This window comes from Lactuca serriola, chromosome 1 (assembly GCF_051521515.1).
Source record: "Lactuca serriola cultivar US96UC23 chromosome 1, Lser_US96UC23_V15, whole genome shotgun sequence".
Lineage (NCBI taxonomy): Eukaryota > Viridiplantae > Streptophyta > Magnoliopsida > Asterales > Asteraceae > Lactuca > Lactuca serriola.
The window spans coordinates 227,401,451-227,422,599 of NC_136408.1; the positions used below are offsets into that span (position 1 = coordinate 227,401,451).

Consider the following 21,149-nt stretch of genomic DNA (forward strand, 5'->3'; position numbering starts at 1 on the left):
GACCATGGTACACCCCATAAAGTAGAGTCATGAAGGACTTACTTGCACCGTCGAAACCATCATTTCGTTCAGAAAGCCCTTTGAAGAGTAGAGTGAATAGGCCATTCCATTGAGGAGGAAGGCAAGACTTTTTGAACTTGGTCATTGTGGTTAGGTTTTTAGTATAACCCAAGTTGTAGAACGTTGAGAAGAGCTGACTAGTGGCAATAGAATCAGGATTAACCATGGAGTCTTCATATGCAAGCCCTAGAAGAGAGCAAAAACGATTCTTGGAGATTGAAGCTTTTTGGTTAAGAATATCGAAGAAAATTTTATCTGCCCCTTTGTCATACGTTGCAGTGGAGTAGATTTGAGAGAGACAGGACATTGGAACAACTTCGACTGAGGTTAGGGCTTTGGTGAGTAGGGAACATTTCAGACATTCCACCACTTGATACAAGTTCGTATCATAGAGGAAAGGGGAGAGATCCATCAGCAGGTTTTGATTAGGTTTGATTACAAGAAGAGTGGAGCGAGCAATAGTTTCTTGAACTGAGGATGATTCTGCCATTAATGAAGCTTGTCGAGGAAGAAGATGATCAGTGAGAAATTGATCGCCTGCTTTTACTCTAGAGAATTGAAGTGTGGTAAGGAATAGTCGCACGGAAATTAGCCCTTATATACGATCCTAGAGACAGAAAAATCATAAGTGATGATTTCTGAAATCATGGAAACGACTCTTGAAAAAGCATGATTTGACATCTTGCAACCCCGATAAAGTAGATATGACGCATGATGACCGATTCAAATTGTGGCGCCTTCGAAACTTATCCATCATTCAAATCGTCAAGCGTTTAAACTTCCTGCTGAGTCATCAGATGAATCTTCAATAAAATTTGTGATTTCCATAATAGCTCAAAAAGGTTACAGCAAACCATCGCTTTTAATTTGCAAACTGTCTGCATGAACTCACAAATAACCGAACAAAACCTTTTTGGGAATTTAGAAAGTGTGTGCATAAAAGTGTAAATAATAATGAAATAAAGCAAAGTTTTTGTGGAAATCTGTGATGTCTATTGAGACATTAAGCAGTTGATCTCGGTCACAAATCTCTTCCTTCAAAGTCAAGAGAGACTTCAAAGTGCTTGTGTGTAGGGGTGTAAATGAGCCGAGCCGAGCCCGAACATACCCAAGGTCGGCTCGAGCTCGTATGATTGTATGTTGGCTCGAGCTCGAGCTCGGCTCATTTCGAGCCCAATTTCAAATCTCGTGCTCGGCTTGTAGGAAAAATAAGAAGCTCGAGCTCGGCTCGGGCTCGGCTCGTTTAGTTTGTCATGCGAGCCTAAATGAGCTTAGGCTCGACTCGAGCTCGTTTATGGTTTTTGGGCCCATTTAATTTATTATCATATATTCAAGGGAATAATCCAAATTCTAACTTCAAAACAGACATTCATAGATTCTCCATTTGCATTGATTTAATGTCTAAAATATAACCAAATATAAGAACATAAAGAGTAAAAGCTCAAACTACAAAAATAGTAGTTAAACTCCTAATTACTGAACGACTAGAAATAGAAAAATCTTCCTTTATGCAACTTCACTCCTCAGATACACAAAACCTGCAAAATGTACAAAGGAATCATTTATTGAAATATTTTTCAGATTAAGAATTTGTTGTTTAACAGATCTAATTACCTTCAATTACTTTGTGTTCACCTCAGATAGTAAAACTTCAATAGGAAACTCCTCCTTCTACAAAATAAAAAGGTTGACAATTAATAATTTAAACTATTAAAATAACAATTATAATGTGGTTTTGATTTTTTCAAATATACCTTTTATTTTTTCTTGACTCCATGAACTTGCCTAATCCAATCTCCTCCGCAAATCAACATTTGTACCGTGTCGGACCCCAATGAAGCTCGATATGGATCAATAACTCTACCGCTGACAATAAAAGTTGCTTCAGATGCAACCATAGAAATCGGGATTGCAAGTACATCTCTAGCCATCAATGATAAAACACGCTACTTTAACTTGTACACATTCCACCACTCTAAAGCATTAAATGCTTCCATTCCTGTTTGTCCTTTCTCGCTATAAACACCTTCTTCTAAATACATATCATGCTTTGACTTTTCTGGTCTCTCTAAATCTGCAGTCTTTATGAACTCTCCAAATGCCTCCCATCTAGATCCAAGTGATGTACCTTCATTCAACCCTAAAACATTTCTTTCATGTTCTCTTCCATGTGCTGCAGATTCCCTAACTAATGTATCATGCATCTCTAAATACTCTGAATACATTTCATAAAGTGCATTCTTCACTTCTTTAATGTTCTTGTATGAATTTTGATAAAGTGTTGGAAAGAAAAATTCAACCAACTTCATCTTGAACCGTGGATCTAACACATAAGCTATTGCCATTACAAGGTGGCACTCACCCCAATACTTGTCAAACTTTTCCTTCATTTTCTTCACCATATCACAAATAAAATCGTTTGTACATAATGAACCTTTATCAAGAGTTTGCTTCACTCTAAACACTTCAATTAGATATAAATTAGCAGTAGGATAATCACTGCCCGAGATGATATTCGTGCACACCTAAGCATAATCGTTGATTTAGTCAACAAAGAAAACCATTTATTTTTAAAATATTATGCATATTAAACACAAACCTTAAAAACCTTCAAAATTTCACATACGCTTTGAACATTTTCCCAATCTTCGTCAGTTGGCAAGTGATGAAAATGTGGTTCAGACTCTTCATACCTGAGAAAACCACAATTAAAGTGTTAGTTAATATGAACATGTGTTAAAAACTTTAAGGTATATTTGACTATACCTTGGGAAAGCATCTTCGAACTTTAAAGCCATGCATAACATATCATAAGTTGAATTCCATTGTGTTGGAAAATCAAGCATTAACTTTCGATCATGTATTTGCATTTGATGTGCAGCCTTTGAAAAATTTAGACGTCTACCCTCCTAATTGTTAATATAATTCATACCCTCACGAACATCACTGATGATATGATCAATTATTGCAAGACCATCTTTCACTAGAAGATTCAATATGTGTGCGCAACATTGTATATGAAACAATCTACCACCACATGAAAGTTTTCTTACACGTGAAAAAGTTTCTTTCAATCTTCTTAAAGCTTTGTCATTATAAGCCGCGTTGTCAACTGAGATGGTGAAAATCTTATCTTTAATTTCCCGCTCTTGCAAACACTTGTAAATACCATCAGCAATATCAACCGTACTACGAGGAGGAGGAACATGTACAAAACTTAATACACGTTTCTATAAACAATAGAAAAACGTTGAGATATAAATTAAAATATGATAGAAAGAAAAAGATAAATAATTAAATATTAAAATTGAGCAAGTTGTTAAACCTCCAATTATGATCTAGAAAGTGTGCAGTAATAACCATAAACTCAATTTCCTGATGCGAGGACTTCCAACAATCAATTGTTAAACTAATTTTAGAGGCAACTTTCGTAAGGGCTTTCAACATTTTCTTCTCATGCTCGTATACCTTAAAATAGTCTGATGTAATTGTAACTCTGCTTACTTTCACAAACAATGGAGTAGCTGTCTTCATCATTTTCACAAACATGACATCTTCCACAGTAGCAAACGGTTGCTCAATACTTAGTATCCAATTAGCTATGGCCTCCCTCATCTTGTTTTCATCATATTTTGTATCCAGTCCGATCAATGGTGGCATAGAATCCACATCACACCCACTAGGCTGAAAATTTAGTATTTGTTGGTTTTCTAGCGACTGTTTATGGGGGATGCAGCTGTTTTGGTGTCTTTTATATGATGATGTAGGACCTGAACCAGTAATAGCCAACCTTGACTTACAATGTCTGCTGTTTTTTGATGTTTTTTCCGTTTTCTCCTTAATTGTACTTCATCTTCATCGGTTTCATTATTTTTTCTCTCACATTTTCATTTCCATTAGGAATTTGACTAGTTGTTTCTTCATTTGGAGTGGTTGTGTGATCCATACCATGTTTAGTTTGTAATGACAGATTATCAATCCCAACACCTGTTTCAACCCCCATTCCTTTGTTTGGACTTAATAGGTTTGTTGTAGACCCTCCATCATCCATTGAATCTTCATAAGAAAACAATACAAATCATAGATACTTCAATCTGAAATAATATTTATGTAACAGTAAACAACTCACTAGAACACCATGAACACCAACAAGTACACATAATATTTTGTCACACTCCGAAACCGAAGGCATAATCGTTCCAGGGTGGAGGTGACTTCATATTGAGTATCATAATCAATGTACATAGTAAGCAAAGTAAACAACCATTATATTACATATGAAATTTACAATTGTTTGAAAACCAAGTGTTACAGGTGTCATATATATATATATATATATATATATATATATATATATATATATATATATATATATATATATATATATATATATGAACAAAAGTAAAGACGTATCTTCTACGTACTCCGTCTTCGCCAAAAAGGATCGTTGCATACCTGACTAATGCTGACCTGAGAATACAAGCAGTTTGAAAATCAGCATAAAGTTGGTGAGTTCACAAGCAGTTTTGTTTTCTGAAAAATGAACAAGTTTCCTTTCGGTTTCTGAAAAAGTTACGAATCCAAGAAAAATCCCATATTTTCTTATATGTAAAGTTTGGTTATCTTTTTTGTTACACAAATATGGTTATGAACAACTGTTAGCCTAGGAAAATCCCATATTTTCCTAAAAGTTGGTTACCGAACTGAAATGTAATGTAAAAGATGTATTCTGAAAACCTGGTTATCCTTGTGAAGTGTATTAGTTTTATCATGTATATAAAACTAATAAGTATAAAATAAACTAGTTACCAACCCATCATTAATTAACAAGTAAATCTCTGTTATCAAAATTGCGAGTTCCATAACCATACAATAGACTAGATATGGCAATAAGTAGACCACATCACTTTATGACTTTCGTCACCCTTGAACCTTTCGGTTTGGCTGTAGCTAGCACCCAGGTGTGGGGTAGTCAGCCTCGTATAGATCTATACACTCAAGTCACGCTCCCTATCTAAGAGATTGTCGTTACAGGCGCAGTCCTCCACTCGCGTATCTCTGTGGAGTGTTTCCGATGACGTGTCTCCAATTTATAGGAATAACAAATTTACTAGTAATAATACAGAAAAATCTGTTACAACCAGTGAATCCTCCACTCGCGTATCTCTGTGGAGTGTTACCGAGAGCAAATCAAACGTACCAATATGTTGCTTTTAAAAATAATGATATGGAACTAATCATTTGTGAAATATAAAACATAATAGTTTATAAAGAGTTTCACAAATAGTTTGAAAACTGACTGTACAGGTTTAACGTTTGGTTAATACTATTTTCCAATGCTAAAAGCATGTGAATATCAAACATTTTAAATGTAATAAATAGTTTAAGTACAAGATATTATTGTACTTTTGATTGTATTCTCCCGCTGAAAGCATTGAAAAACACTAAAAAAGGGTAGGGGTATGAACTCACTAGACAAGAAAACGTATCGGTTTGGATGCTAAGTGTCGGTTCGAGGCTTGATAACGCGCGAGGTTCCTATGTAGTATGAAATGATATACAAATGTATCTAATTAGACTTTAAAACACTAATTAGATATGATTTTACACTCCAAGGTGCGAAAACACTTCAAATCAAGTGTTTGGAGTGACCCGGGTGACATCTACGGACATATAGGTCTTAGATAATGAGTTTGATCTTTAAGAGTAAACTCCTTACGGAGTTTTCGGCCCTAAGACCATGACCACATGAGTTCACGGCTGTGAACTCATGGTTGATGGGTTTTAAGGTGCTCAATGGTCAAATATCACTTGGGGAAAGTTGCTAGGATTTAATCTAAGGCATAGGAAGGACTTAAACCACGAAAGGAACCATCAAAGGGAGTTTACGGCCGTAAGCTCCTATACCTTCCTTCTATTAGTGATTTGGTGGCCTTAGATCATTCACATTTGATTCAAACTAATTTTACAAGCCTTGGAATGGATTTAAGACATCATTTAGCCATGATATTGGAGTTTACGGCCCAGGAACCCATCCTTGGGGGGTTTACGGCTGTAAGCTCCTATGGAGGTAGTTTTCATCATGTTTCAGGCCCCTAAATCGAATGTGGTTTCTTCTAGACTTTAATCCAAGGCTTAGGAGGTGTTTAAATGGCATTTTAACACCTCAAAAGGAGTTTACTCCCCAAATGTTGAGTTCAAGGTGTTCCAAGTCCATTCCATTAAGTCTTTAAGTCATTTCTAAGCTCCAAATGTGATTTGGGAGGGTTTTTGGGCTCCAAAATGCAACTTATATGTGTTTACGGCCCATGAGTGTTCCAGGGCCGTAAACACATGTTTATGGTCCATTTTCATAGTTTGAACACGGATTTGGAAGCTGAAAAGGTTCTACTACGAGTTAGGATGATTACCTTGATGATTTGGAGCTTGAATTTGGATGATTTTGGCCATGAAATGAGTTGTAGAGAGAGAGAGAGAGAGAGAGAGTAGTGAGAGAGGGTGCAAAAGCTTCAAATGAAGTCAATTGAGCTTTATATATGGTTCAAGTTTTGGACACAGTGGAATTCTAGCCGATACTGACGTTATATGATGCTTTTGGTCGCACCCAATAAAGTTGTCGTAAACCGATATGGTCGAAACTAAAATTTTTCTAATTGTTGATTTGGAATATTTTCGTAAGTTATTAACGTGTTTAAGCACCCATTAAGTCATAATAAATGACTCAAATTTAATGACTTAATTTAATAACGAAATGGAAACAATTCAAAAACGATGAATTTTATTGACGGAACGGGTTACAATGACGGAAAGAATTTCGGGTTGTCACATTATCCCCCTGTTAGAGGAAATTTCGTCCCGAAATTCAAGATTAAGATACAAATCATGGATTTGAAAAGAGATGCACATACTTCTGTTTCATCGAGTCTTCACGCTCCCAAGTGAATTCCGGTCCCCGCCTGGCATTCCAGCGAACCTTCACTATCGGGATGCGGCTTTGCTTCGTACGTTTGATCTCTCGATCCATGATTTCAATTGGTTCCTCCACGAAGTTTAGGTTTTCGTTGATCTCGATTTCATCAAGACGAATTACTAGGGTTTCATCGGATAAACACTTTTTAAGGTTCGAGAGGTGAAAGACGGGATGGATGTTACTAAGCTCTTGGGGTAGTTGAAGTTTATAGGCTACAGGACCGATCCTGGTGAGGATCTCGAAAGGTCGATTGTACCTTGGGTTAAGTTTCCCATGCTTTTCAAAGCGTACCATGCCTTTCCAGGGCGAGACCTTCAACAGGACACGGTCTCCAACCTGAAACTCCAGAGGTTTCCGTCGTATATCGGCGTAACTCTTCTGTCTATCTCGTGAAGCTTTCAACCATTCCCGGATTTGGATGATCTTTTTGGTAGTTTCGCGGATAATTTCAGGACCAGTGAGAGCTCTGTCGGGGAATCAAATCTTGGCTAGCTGCGTGTCTCCTACCTTGGCCCAGCACAGAGGGGATCTGCACTTGCGACTGTAAAGGACCTCAAACGGAGCAGCCTTGATACTGGTGTGGTAACTGTTATTATACGAGAACTCTATCAAAGGCAGATGTGTGTCCCACGACCTTCCGAAATCAATGACTCATGCTCTAAGCATGTCTTCCAAGGTTTGGATAGTTCTCTCAATCTGTGCATCAGTCGGAGGATGATAAGCCGTGCTCATGTCTAGTTTAGTTTCAAGAGCTTTCTGAAGGGACTGCCAAAACCTTGAGGTAAACCTGCTATCTCGATCGTAGATAATGGATGCAGGCACACCGTGCAGTCGGACTACCTCCTGGATGTAGATCCGCGCGAGTCTTTCCATCTTGAATGATTCTTTGATCGGAATGAAGTGAGCAGATTTTGTCAAACGATCGACAATTACCCAAATGGTATCGTACCCACTCGGACATTTGGGTAACTTGGTGATGAAATCCATGGTAATCATCTCCCATTTCCACTTGGGTATCTCGGGCTGCTGGAGCAAACCCGAGGGTTTCTGGTACTCAACTTTCACCTTGGCGCAAGTCAAGAGCTTGCCCACGAATGTAGCTATCTCGGCTTTCATGTTTGGCCACCAGTATTGTTTCTTGAGATCCAGGTACATCTTATCTAAACCCGAGTGAACATATTATCTGGTCTTGTGTGCTTCCTCCATAACAACCTCCCTGAATCCTCCGAGGTGACGGTAGACTCTGTCACCTCTGATCTCAAGTTTCTTATCCATTCCCCTCAAGTCTTCGCTTGACACGTTCTCTGGTTTGAGGGCTTCTAACTGGGCATCTCGGATTTGCATGGGTAAATGGGAATGGATAGTCAGCGTCAGTGTCCTTACTTTACGGCTTGAACTTTCCTTTCGGCTAAGGGCATCTGCTACCACATTGGCCTTGCCGGGATGGATCCACGTGAATACCCTCCTCGCTTACCACGTGGCCGAGGAAAGTTTCCTTCCGAATCCAGAATTCACACTTGGAAAATTTCGCGTACAACTTTTCGGATCTAAGGGTTTCCAACACTGACCTTAAGTGTTGTTTGTGATCTTCTTCGTTCTGATGTAGACAATTATGTCGTCAATGAACACGATGATGAACTTTTCTAAGAAGGGACGACACACCTGGTTCATCGGGTCCACGAACACTGCCGGTGCGTTGGTTAGACCGAAGGGCATCACTAGGAACTCGTAGTGTCCATACCGAGTCCTGAAGGCTGTTTTGGAAACATCACTCTCATGAACTCGTAGCTGATGGTACCCTGACCTAAGGTCTATCATTGAGAAGTAGCTGGCTCCCTGAAGTTGATCGAAGAGGTCATCTATTCGCGGAAAGGATATCAGTTTTTGACGGTTAACTTGTTCAACTCACGGTACTCGATACACATCTGGAAGGATCCATATTTCTTCTTCACAAACAATACCGGAGCTCTCCAGGGTGAGGAACTCGGTCTGATGAACCCTTTGCTGAGTAGTTCGTTGAGTTGGCTGGATAACTCCTGCATTTCTGCTGGAGCTAAGCGATATGGAGACTTGGCTACGGGGGTAGCTCCAGGGATTAGGTCGATGCGAAACTCAACTTGACGTTCAGGAGGAATTCCCGGGAGCTCTTCAGGAAAGACGTCAGGAAAGTTGCAGACTTCGGGGATGCTCGCGAGGTCTTCAACTTCCTGTTTCTCGTTAATGACATGGGCTAGGAATGCTTGGCACTCCTTCCGCAGAAGCTTTTGAGCTTTGATGCAGGAAATGATACGAAGATTGGAGCTAAGCTTATCTCCATAGATCATGAGAGTCTGACCAGAGGGGAGGTTGAGATGGATGGCTTTTTCGTAACAAAGGATATCAGCATGATTGGTACTCAACCAATCCATGCCAATGATAACATCAAAGCTCTTTATGGAGAATAGCATAAGATCAATGGGAAAAGAATGGTCGTTCAAGGTAAGGATACAACCTATGAAGATATCGCTAGTGTTTTCTTTCTCACCATTAGCCATCTCGACGGTAAACATTTCGGTTAATGGTTGAGGATTATGTTTAAGGTTATGTTTGAATGAATGGCTAACAAAGCTTCTTTTAGCACCCGAATCGAAAAGGATACTAGTATAAGAGTTGTCGAGAAGGAACGTACCCGAAACAACGGTGGGATCGGTGACTGCCTCCTCCCGTCCCATAGCTAGGACTCTTCCAATGTTATCAGCTGTTGCCTTTTTGGGGCAGTTTCTCTTGAAATGCCCGAATTCTCCACAATTGTAGCAGGCTTGACCAAAACCTGCTCTGGAAGATTGATTGGCTTATTGCACTGGTGCTTTACCGAATCGAATCGTATGCCCCTTTTTACCACAGTTGGTGCATGACAGTTCACGGCAGGGGCCGGGGTTATGGTGGTATTTACACTTTTCACATTAGGGAAGGTTACTAGCATACCTACTAGTAGGTGTTTGAGCTGTGGATCCCACGGCAGAAGCAGCAGCAGCAGGGATAGTAGCAGCATGGACTGCTACAGTTTGTTGTTTCTTTGAGGATCCTTGAGAAGGATGACTCTTCTTTTTCTTCCAAAACTTTATTTTCTCACAACTCCTCTTGGTCGGTTCAGGAGTAGTGATTGCTTCTTCGTGGTCATCACTGTGGTCAATCAGAGTCTGGGCTAAGCTTTTGGTGTTGTCATATCTATTCGGCCTTGCAGCTAAGACATTTGCTTTGGTCGGTTGGGTCAGCCCCCAAATGAATCTCTCGATCTTTTTACTCTCTGGGGTAACCAATCCCGGACAGAGTAGCGGCGATATCATAACTCTTCATCTTTAGGTTCCAGAGTTCATGCTCCAGCTTTTGTATTTCGCCCCGAGGGCAGTACTCAGCTAGAAGAAGTTCCTTCGTGGCCTCCCAAACCATAGCATTAGCTACAGTTAGAGTTAAGGATTTGACTCGGCCATTCCACCAAGTCAAAGCTTTATCGGTGAAGGTACAAGCGGCGAACTTCACCTTATCAGACTCCGAACAAGCACAGATTTCAAAGATAGATTCGATTTTCTCGAACCATCGGGTGAGGGAAATGACACCTCCAGTGCCATCGAAGGACGTGGGTTTCGCGTTCATGAAATCTTTATAGGAACACTCCTTTCGGTGTCCCTGGCTACCTTCCTGGTTTTGGGGCTAGGGACCACATCTTGAACCACCGGGGTTCATTTGAGACATGGCGGCTGCCACTGTGGCAGTAACAACTGCCTGGAACATCATAGGATCAAATTGAGGAGGAGGTGGTGGCGGAGGAGGATTGTTGTTCTTTGAGCTGGGTCTCTTTCTTGGAGGCATCTTGATCTATAAAGATCAGGAAAGAGAGGAAGGTAAGTCCTCCGAATTAAATCAAGAGATATGACAGATATTGAATTCTATTAAGCGATAAAGTAGGAATAAGTTATCAAAGCAGATAAATTATCGCTAAAAGAATGATCGAGGAGCAACGTGGGAATGAGGATTTCTATAACGAAGCTAGCTCTAGAAATACTCCCATAGTATTTCATGATTCGCTGCGACGACGGCTCATTGTTTTGGTATCGGGTAAGTTTTAGGCATGCTGAACACTACAGTCACTCCCAAGCACATGTTGGCCATGTCTCGAATGAATATAGTTGGCCAGGCTATATTGATCCTACACACGACTACATAACTGCCCAGGTTTAACCGCATCGTAGAACTCCCATTTACTTATGTTTTGTTCTACTTGTAGTTACGGATTTCGACAGTTAGGTATACTTATATACTTTTTAAAAATACTTATATTTTAAAGTATACCTTTAGTTCAGAGCACTTAGGCCCCTTAGTGTTTATAGTCTTATACCATGTAAGGTTTGGTATACTTAGTTCACTATAAACAAGGGCTCTGATACCTATCTGTCATACCCTGAAACCGAAGGCGGAATCGTTCCAGGGCGGAGGTGACTTCATGTTGAGTATCATAACCAATGTACATAGTAAGCAAAGTAAACAACCATTAAATTACATATGAAATTTACAATTGTTTGAAAACCAAGTGTTACAGGTGTTATACATATACATATATATATATATATATATATATATATATATATATATATATATACATATATATATATATATACATATATATATATATATATATATATATATATATATATATATATATATATATATGAACAAAAGTAAAGACGTGTCTTCTACGTACTCTGTCTTCGCATAAAAGGATCGCTAGTTACCTGTCTAATGCTAACCTGAGAATACAAGCAGTTTGAAAATCAGCATAAAGCTGGTGAGTTCATAAGCGGTTTTGTTTTCTAAAAAATGAACAAGTTTCCTTTCGGTTTCTGAGAAAGTTACGAATCCAAGAAAATCTCATATTTTCTTATATGTAAAGTTTGGTTATCTGTTTTGTTACACAAATCTGGTTATGAACAACTATTATCCTAGGAAAATCCCATATTTTCCTAAAAGTTGGTTACCGAACTGAAATGTAATGTAAAAGATGTATTCTGAAAACCTAGTTATCCTTGTGAAGTGTATTAGTTTTATCATGTATATAAAACTAATAAGTATAAAGTAAACTAGTTACTAACCCATTATTACTTAACAAGTAAATCTCTATTATCCAAATTGCGAGTTCCATATCCATACGATAGACTAGATATGGCAATAAGTAGTCCACATCACTTTATGACTTTCGTCACCCTTGAACCTTTCGGTTCGGCTGTAGCTAGCAGCCAGGTGTGGGGTAGTCAACCCCGTATAGATCTATACACTCAAGTCACGCTCCTTATCTAAGAGATTCTGGTTAAAGGGGCGGTCCTCCGCTCGTGTATCTCTGTGGAGTGTTTCCGAGGACGTGTCTCCAATTTATAGGAATAACAAATTTACTAGTAATAATACAGAAAAATCTGTTACAAACAATGAATCCTCCACTCGCGTATCTCTGTGGAGTGTTACCGAGAGCAAATCAAACGTACCAATATGTTGCTTTTAACAATAAAGATATGGAACTAATCATTTGTGCAATATAAAACATAACAGTTTATAAAGAGTTTCACAAATAGTTTGAAAACTGACTGTACATGTTTAACGTTTGGTTAATACTGTTTTTCAATGCTAAAAGCATGTGAATATCAAACATTTTAAATGTAATAAATAGTTTAAGTACAAGATATTCTTGTACTTTTGATTGTATTCTCCCCTGAAAACATTCAAAAACACTAAAAAAGGGTAGGGGTATGAACTCACCAGACGAGAAAATGTATCGGTTTGGATGCTAAGTGTCGGTTCGAGGCTTGATAACGCGCGGGGTTCCTATGTAATATGAAATGATATACAAATGTATCTAATTATACTTTAAATCACTAATTAGATATGATTTTACACTCCAAGACGCGAAAACACTTCAAATCAAGTGTTTGGAGTGACCCGGGTGACATCTACGGACGTATAGGTCTTAGATAATGAGTTTGCTCTTTAAGAGTAAACTCCTTATGGAGTTTTCGGCCCTAAGACCATGGCCACATGAGTTTACGGCCGTGAACTCATGGTTGATGGGTTTTAAGGTGCTCAATGGTCAAATATCACTTGGGGAAAGTTGCTAGGATTTAATCTAAGGCATAGGAAGGAGTTAAACCATCAAAGGAACCATCAAAGGGAGTTTACGGATGTAAACTAGGAGTTTATGGCCGTAAGCTCCTATACCTTCCTTCTATTAATGATTTGGTGGCATTAGATCAATCACATGTGATTCAAACTAATTTTACAAGCCTTGGAATGGATTTAAGACATCATTTAGCCATGATATTGGAGTTTACGGCCTAGGAACCCATCCTTGGGGGGTTTACGGCCGTAAGCTCCTACGGAGGTAGTTTTCATCATGTTTAAGGCCCCTAAATCGATTGTGGTTACTTCTAGACTTTAATCCAAGGCTTAGTTGGTGTTTAAATGGCATTTTAACACCTTATAAGGAGTTTACTGCCCATGATATGGAGTTTACGGCCCAAGCATGCTCTTGGGCAGTAAACTCATGTTTACTCCCCAAATGTTGAGTTCAAGGTGCTCCAAGTCCATTCCATTAAGTCTTTAAGTCATTTCTAAGCTCCAAATGTGAATTCGGAGGGTTTTTGGGCTCCAAAACCCAACTGATATGTGTTCACGGCCCATGAGTGTTCCAGGGCTGTAAACACATGTTTATGGTCCATTTTCATACTTTGAACACGGATTTGGAAGCTGAAAAGTTTCTACTACAAGTTAGGATGATTACCTTGATGATTTGGAGCTTGAATTTGGATGATTTTGGCCAAGAAATGAGTTGTAGACAGAGAGAGAGTAGTGAGAAAGGGTGAAAAAGCTTCAAATGAAGTCAATCGAGCTTTATATATGGTTCAAGTTTTGGACATGGTGGAATTCTACCCGATACTGATATTATATGATGCTTTTGGTCGCACCCGATAAAGTTGTCGTAACCCAATATGGTCGAAACTAAAATTTTTCTAATTGTTAATTTGGAATTTTTTCTTAAGTTATTAACGTGTTTGAGCACCCATTAACTCATAATAAACAACTCAAATTTAATCACTTAATTTAATAACGAAACGGAAACAATTCGAAAATGACGAATTTTATTGACGGAACGGGTTACAATGACGGAAAGAATTTCAGGTTGTCACATATTTATGCAAAAGTAAACAAGTCAATGTGATTTGAAAAATATGTGTGTCATTTTTTAGCATTTGGTCAAACATTAGGGTCAAAAATGTGAATTGAAAACAACCAACATGTGATCACGTTGCAATTTGCAAACAGGTGAATTAATATGATTATATGAGCATCTTACAGTTAAGAAAAGAAAAGGAAACTAAGTATATGAACTTTTGATTTGAGGAGTGCCGATTTTAATTACAAAATTTGACAAACAGGTACCTCTTGAGTTTGTCTACTTACAATCGATTCATTCAATCACATCACGAATACCAATCGATTCATTACAAACTGCGTTGGAATGAAATATTATTAATACCTGTTGAGTGTTGTCGTTTGAGAACGAGATGGACTCGGGAGGGCAACGTCGACTGCCGACCGTAGTATACTCAATTGATACATCCACTCGATTCAGAAATCCTTTGTTACGTACTTACGTCGATCGTCAATTGGAAATCATGGATTAATTATCGTCGCCCTAGATGGTAAATGGGTAAATCTAGAACATAAGGAGTGAAAAATAAGGGTATATGCATTGAGGGTATTGACGGTGACCCATTTACCATCGTAATTGGTCACCGTCAATGCATTAAGGGTATTGAGTTGTGGGTTTCACTTAGTACATAGTGACACGAGACTAAGATCATAAACACAGATTTTTGTATAACCATAAACCTTGGTGGTAAGTGCTGAGAGTCTCAAGGGTTACATTAGTGAGATGAAGTGTAATGGAGAAATATTATGGAGGTAGTTTAAGAAGCGAATGTACCTCTGCTATAAAAGGACCAAGAAGAAAAATCTAAAATCAATATGAGAAGATTAAGGTAGCTCACGATTAGAGTGAACGTAACAGCCTAGTTTGGGAAAACATGATTTGTATATATCACATTATTAAGGCTTCACTCAAATCTGTTGAGGCTTTGGTCAACATGCAGCAGCATGCATCTAGGGACACTTAACTAATTTATAGAAAAGGAGGTATACTTGCTTGAGATTTACCATCTAGAGTAGCATTTATACAAAGAAAAGCATGAGAAAAATGAAATAAAAGAAAAATTATTTTTGTATTTTGTGAAAAAAAAATTAATGAAACAAAAATAAAAATATTTTTGGATTTTATGAAAAGAAAAAAATGAAAAGAAAAACATAAAAATGAGTATGGAGAAGAGTATACAAACGAATACAACCGAAATCCCTTTTAATGAAAAAGAAGTGAAAAAGTTCAGAAGGACCGAACCCGAAATAGACCGAGCGTTCGGTTCATTTCGGTTCTCGGGTGAACTGAACGCGAAATAGACCGAGCGTTCACTCTATTTCGCTTCTTACCTTTAATGAAGTGAAGGCGATTATGGTACGGATTCTGCTTCCATCATTCCTAGTCCTTGTAAGATCTTGTTGAAACTTGCTTCTGGTAAAGCCTTAGTGAATATATTTGTCAGTTGATCAGTGGTTCTAACGAAATGAATTTCTACATTACCATCTTCCACATGATCTTTGATGAAGTGATGCTGCAATGCTATGTGCTTTGTCTTTGAGTGTTGCACTGGGTTATGACAAATCCTAATTGAACTTTCAGAGTCGTAATATAGTGGGATTTTCTTCATGTTCAGCCCATAATCCCTAAGTTGACTATGTATCCAAACAACCTGAGATGTGCATGAGGCGGCGGCTATGTATTCAGCTTCATCCGCGGAGAGAGAAACACAGGTTTGTTTCTTTTATTGCCAGCTAACCAATTTACCATCAAGAAATTGGCATCCTCCAGTAGTGCTTTTTATGATCCAATCCACAACGACCTAAGTCAGCATCTGAGAATGCTTGGACAAAGAAACCTGAGTTGGCTGGATACCGTAGGCCGAGAGAGGAAGTTCGCTTCAGATAGCGAAAGATGTTTTTCACAGCTAGCATGTGAGGTTCGCATGGGTTAGCTTGGAATCGAGAACAATAGCAGACTGAGAACATGATGTCTAGCCTGCTGGTTGTGAGATACATCAGTGACCCAATCATATGACGATAAAGCGTCATGTCAGCAGCTGGCTTTTCCAAAGATGGTGTAAGCTTAGTCCCAAAAGCCATAGGAACTTTCACTTTGGAGTCTCCAATCATGCCAAACTTGGCAAGCAATATATTTGTATATGCCTCCTTATTGATAAAAATGCCTTCGGGTCCGTATCTAATATTTAAGTCAAGGAAAAAGTTAATTGGACCCATTGAGCTCATCTCAATTTTAGTTTCCATCAACTTTCCGAATTCAGCTGTTTAGCTAGGATTCATGGAGCCGAAGATGATGTCATCAACATAAATTTGGACTATCATAATGTGGTTACCTTCTCTATTACGAAAGAAGGTTGGGTCAACCAACCCTTGTTTAAATTTGGACATTTTTAATAATCGAGTGAGAGTTTCATACCATGCTCTGGGAGCCTGCTCAGGCCATATACTGCTTTGTCTAGAATGTAGAATTGATCTGGATGCTTCTCGTTCACGAAGCCTCGCAGTTGCTCAACGTACACAGTTTCTTCAAGTTCTCTATTGAGAAAGGCACACTTTACGTCCATTTGATAGACTTCAAAGTTTTTGTGTGCAGCATATGCAAGGAAGATTCAAATCGAATCTAATCTTGCAACTGGAGCGAAGGTCTCTTCATAATCTATACCTTCTTCTTAGTAGTATCCTTTTATGACAGACCGGGCCTTGTTACGAATCACATTCCCTTCCTTATCCATGTTATTTCTCAATACCCATTTGAGACCGAAAACCGAAGCATCCTTTGGAGTTGGAATTAGATGCCATACTTTGTTTCTTTCAAACTCGTTCAGCTCGTCTTGTATGGCTTGAACCCAATCAGAATGGTCAAGAGTTGAATTCACGGTCTTCGGTTGAACTTTGGAGACAAAAGAGTTGAACATGCAAAATTCTACTTGAGAGAATAGTGCAGCTTGTTTCGCTTTGATTTGTGATCGAGTTAATACCTTTTCTGTAGATTCCCCAATGATTTGACTTTGAGTATGGTCTTTGGTCCATTTAATGAGAGGAGGGCAATTTGGATCACAAGAGGGATCCAGTTCTGCATTGACTTCTTCTTCCAATTCTGATTGTGTATCATCATCATTGACATTTGTATTCCCCCCCTTGAATGATGACTCTATTGCAATTTCTGGATCAGAACGTTCCCCTTCGTTTGGACTTTCGGTTGAGCTAGATGATTGAGACGATGAGTTTTCCCCCTGAATTGATGAATTCTGATCATTTGGAAGTGACAAACCCTCCCCCTGGATATAAGAACAGTCACCATAAGGTTCGCTTGAGTCAGGCCTTTCGCTTGCCTTTGGTTGTTCAGTTGCCATCTTCTGTGCAGCATCGTCAATAATTTGCTTCAAACTGTCGACTTTGTTATCTTCAGCCTTGGATTCAGAATCGATAGCTTTTTCAGGTTCATCAAAGAGAAGAATATATTGCTCAAAAAGATTTGAGATAGGCACAGTGACTTGACTAGACTTTGGAAAGATTTCCTGCATTGCACCTTCAGGCGTCTTCAACTTCTTGACATAATTGTCATCAAAAGTGACATAGTTTGTCTCTTCATTCTTCTTTGAGCTTTTATTCAGAACTCTATACGCCTTAGGGTGCAAGGAGTAGCCCAAAAAGATCCCTTCATCAGCCTTAGCATCAAACTTGTTTCAATTCTCCTTTGAATTGAAGATGAAGCATCTTGAACCGAACACGTGAAAGAACTTCGCATTAGGCTTGCGGTTGTTCAAGTTCTCGTAAGGAGTGATAGAGAATCGCTTGTTTAGATACGATCTATTCTGAGTGTAACATGCAGCAAGAATAGCATCAGCCCAGAAATATAAAGGCAAGGAAGCGAAGCTTAGCATAGTTCGAGCCGCTTTGCGCAGAGATCGGTTTCGCCTTTCGACGATTCCATTATGCTGTGGAGTATATGGAGCACAGAAATTGTGAGTTGTTCCCTTCTCAGCCATAAAATCTTTGAAATCCTTGTTTTTGAATTCCAAGCTATTGTCGCTTCTTACGTTATGAACCACTTTTCGCAGTTGAACCTCTACTTTGTTTATGAAGAGCTTGAGCTTAGGAGTTGCCTCTAATTTTTTTTCTTCAAGAAAAATACCCATGTGTAGCAAGAGAAGTCGTCAACTTTGACAAGAATGTACTTGTTCCCACCAATGTTTTCAATACAGAAGGCACCACATAGATCGATATGTAACAGCTCCAATGGTACTATCACCTTTGTGTTGATAATAGAAGGATGACTTTGTCGACTTTGCTTTCCAATTTCACAAGCTGCACATAAATGTTCTTTGTCAAATTTGAGAATTGGAAGACCTCTAACATGATCTCCCAGTACCAGCTTGCTGATATCTTTGATAATGAGATGAGAGAGCCTTCGATGCCATAACCAACTTTCGTCTGAGTGTGCCTTTGTTAGCAAGCAAACTGCTGGTTTCCCTCGAATTGGATTGAGATTTAAAGGGTACATTTCCTCCTTTCGCTTCGACTTCTGCAGTATGTTATTTGACTTCTTTTCAATAATCTATGAGCTTTCATCATCAAATGAGAACTTCGATCCGGTTCCAACTACTAGCTGTGATATACTGATGAGGCTGTGCTACAATCCTTCAACGTATGCGACCTTTCTGATTGAGAAATCACTATTTGTAATCATTCCATAGCCTTTGATAGTTCCAAACGAATTGTTGCCATAATTCACTGTTCCACCATCCTTGAGAGACCGAAACTCCCTCAGTTCTTCCCTTTGTCCTGTCATGTGACATGAGCAGCCATTATCAATGTATCATTCTTCGTCAAACTACTCGTCACATATAACCTGCAAAATATCAAGCAAATTTAGGAACCCAAAGTTTCTTGGGTCCTTGTGAGCCTTTCACAAGACAGGTAATAGTAAGAGAAACATCAACCATATAAGTTCTTTTTATTAGAGTTGTTTCATCTTTTCTTTTTATTGTAAAAACTTTGATTTTGTTTGACTTAGATTCATTTGATTTAGATGTAGGATTTGAAATTTTGACGTCTGCATGCTTTGGATCTCTTTTGGGCATTTGTTGTCTTCTGGAAAGAGCTTTCCTTTCCCCTTTGATTCTTTTGAAGAATAAGAATTAGAATGAGAATGAGAAGAATAAGGTTTGGAAGCAATATTAGATCGTCGATCATTGCTCTTCCTTGGTTGAGAATGGAAACATTCTTCCCTTCGATTCTTCTGATTGAACCTGGTACAGAACCCATCCTTTATACCTGCCGAGGACCGAAACCCTCCTTTCGGTTGCTCTAATGCGGAGGACCGAAGCTTTCCTTTAAGTTGAACCCATCCTTTATACCTACCGAGGACCGAAACCCTCCTTTCGGTTGCTCTCATGCCGAGGAACGAAGCTTTCCTTTAAGTTGCTTCTTGGTTCGCCTCGTGACTTACGTGTCTTTTCATACCTTACGTAATGAGGATTCTAAGATCGCCAAACCTGTTTTCTTTCTGAGAGATTCTTCTTATATCTCAGATTACGTTGGTGTTTTCGTTCTGCCACCTGTTTTGGATTTTTATGAATATTGGTCTTTTTCTTCGGTAATCGAGCATGGCTTTCACTCTTTGATGAACACGTCTCACTGGACGTTACCACTTGTTCGCCCGAAGATGTTTTGGTACCACTTGTGCTTGGTAAATCATATCTTGTAGGTTCATTAAGTGGTTCTGGCACATACCTACCCTTCACTCTCCTTGAGGTTTTCTGAGATAGGCCTTTTGTTTCATCGACATTATCTATTGGTGCTGACCAGAAGAACTCCTCACATCCATTTGCATTATCTTCTTCTACCATTGCTGTTAGTTCTGCTGTTTGTTGAGGTGTAAATCCCTAAACTGTGTAGACTTCATTTGGAGTGGTTTGAACCTTTTGATATACAACAACTTTTTCCTTGAGGATTTTGGTTTTGTCTGTCGATGAGCGAGCGAACTCAACGGAGTTTTTAGAGATCAGATTTTTATTAGGTTCGGGTTCACTTTTGACAAATTCAGAACAATCCACCACGTCCTCTACATAGATTTCACTCATGTCATCACCCTCATTAAGTTCAGATGCACTTTCAACATTAATTTTATTTTCTGAACTTAATTTGGCATTCAACGAGTCAAATTTCTATATAGTTTCGGTTCTTAGTTTCAATTTATCATTTTCATCTAACAGATTTTTGAGCATGTCCTTATGGTCTTTTGACTTTATGTAGGACTCTATTTTGTCAAGACCAATTTTGTAGGCAGGAGAGATTTCGTCAGAAGATACAACATTTTCACAGTTGTAAGCTTCGACATCGACTTCATCCTCCTTTAACTCAAGGAAGGGTAAAATCATGCGATGTATCTTCTTTCCTATTTCACAATCGAGATGTAACTGAGTGATATTAAAATATAGTCTTTTCACAATCAAACAAAAAATGTTTCGTTGTTTTAAAAGCTTAAGATTATGTCGTTGCAAATAGATTGACTCATCCCTAGACCTAATTAATTCTTTCTCCTTCTGCTTAATCCATATCCTCCACTCCTCACGCTTCGATGATATCCTGCTCATTTGATCAGTCATGTTAGAGTTTGTGAAACGAGTTTGGGTAAGACTACTACTTACACTAGAAAATTTAGATTTTAAGCTATTCAGTTCCTTTTCATAGTTAGTAATAGGGATTTTCAGAGAAGTAAGAAAATTTTATACTTTCTTGATCAACTCATCACATTCGTTGATCTGTGCACTGACAGGTTTCGCAGCGAAACACCTGTCCTCTCACTCCTTCTCATCTTCCAACCCATCATCTGTTGTGCATCCTCGCATCTGTGATACACCATCTGTCACCATCAAACATC

General features: G+C 38.7%; 1 pseudogene; it reads right to left on the bottom strand.

Moving 5' to 3' along the window:
- Positions 1–2,006: 2,006 nt before the first annotated feature.
- LOC145066364 (zinc finger BED domain-containing protein RICESLEEPER 2-like) lies at positions 2,007–17,787 on the bottom strand (annotated as a pseudogene).
- Between the last annotated feature and the right edge of the window lie 3,362 nt (positions 17,788–21,149).